The 1,227-nt window shown below is 48.7% G+C and overlaps 1 protein-coding gene across 1 annotated transcript in view; it reads left to right on the forward strand.

Moving 5' to 3' along the window:
* The first annotated feature begins 12 nt into the window (after positions 1-12).
* The window catches only part of LOC102769937 (spindlin-2-like), a 4,732-nt gene continuing 3,517 nt past the window's right edge, over positions 13-1,227 (forward strand). The window contains exon 1 of the mRNA XM_006773707.2: positions 13-103. The gene's annotated coding sequence lies outside the window, so the exon portion shown is untranslated. The remainder of the gene's footprint in view (positions 104-1,227) is intronic.

Genomic DNA, 1,227 nt, shown 5'->3' on the forward strand with positions numbered 1-1,227 from the left:
TCGGCGCCTGCTGATCCACTTTCCTCCCAGGTTCACAGTGAAGGCAGCAGCCAGGTGTCCTCTATTTGGCCACGTGAAGCCCGCGATCCCCGGGCGCGGGGAGGTGGGCACTGGACTGGAGAACTGGAGGATGGGGGTTGGTGTGCTTCAGGCAGGACAATTGGGGTCGGTGCCAGGATGGGACAGGAGACGGAGAAGAGTGACTTGGAGACTGGAGGTGGGAGGAGGGAGTGGAAAAACACCTGGTTCGTGTACAAAGGTGGCCGGCAAAGGAAATGAGTTTGTTGTGAGCACCCAGCGGGAAAGTGGGAATGAATAGGAAGGAGGTGGAGAGAGACATGAACAGCAGGCAGAAGGCATCATTATGGGAATTAAGAGGGATGAAGTGTGTCCTAGCCGGCTTGGCTCAGTGGATAGAGCGTTGGCCTGCGGACTAAAGAGTCCCAGGTTCGATTCCAGCCAAGGGCACATGCCTGGGTTGCGGGCTCGATCCCCAGTAGGGGGTGTGCAGGACGCAGCCGGTCAGTGATTCTCATCATTGATATTTCTATCTCTCTCATTCTCCCTTCTTATCTGAAATCAATAAAGAAATATATTTAAGAAAAGAGGGATGAAGTGTAGACTGTGATGGGCAAAGGACATGTGCACTACAATAGTGGAAATGAAGAGATGAGGTGGGGGATGGGGTGGGGGGGCTAAGAAATTTGAATATTTGTGTGTGCTGTAAGGACTCTAGGATAACAACAGAGGGACAGGCATTATGCAGAGGAACCTGATCCCTGTTGTTGGGTCTTCAATCAAAACAATCACCACCTCTAAAACTAGGAGCCTGGAGGGCGGGCATGCATCCATGCATCCAAGCATCCAATACTATCTTAATAACCAGCATTCTTTTTTTTCTTTTTTGTAAATTAAATCTTTATTGTTCAGATTATTACATTTGTTCCTCTTTTTCCCCCCATAACTCCCCTCCACCCAGTTCCTACCCTACCCTCCTCCCTCACTCTCCACCCACTGTCCTCATCCATAGGTGCACGATTTTTGTCCAGTCTCTTCCCGCATCTCCCACACCCCTTTACTCCCCAAGAATAGCCAGTCCATTCCCATTCTATGCCCCTGATTTTATTATAATCACCAGTTCATTCTGTTTATCAGATTCTCAACTTGATTTTCAGATTCTCTTGTTGATAGATGTGTATTTGTTGTTCATAATTTGTATCCTCTCTC

This window comes from Myotis davidii, unplaced genomic scaffold (assembly GCF_000327345.1).
Source record: "Myotis davidii unplaced genomic scaffold, ASM32734v1 scaffold546, whole genome shotgun sequence".
Lineage (NCBI taxonomy): Eukaryota > Metazoa > Chordata > Mammalia > Chiroptera > Vespertilionidae > Myotis > Myotis davidii.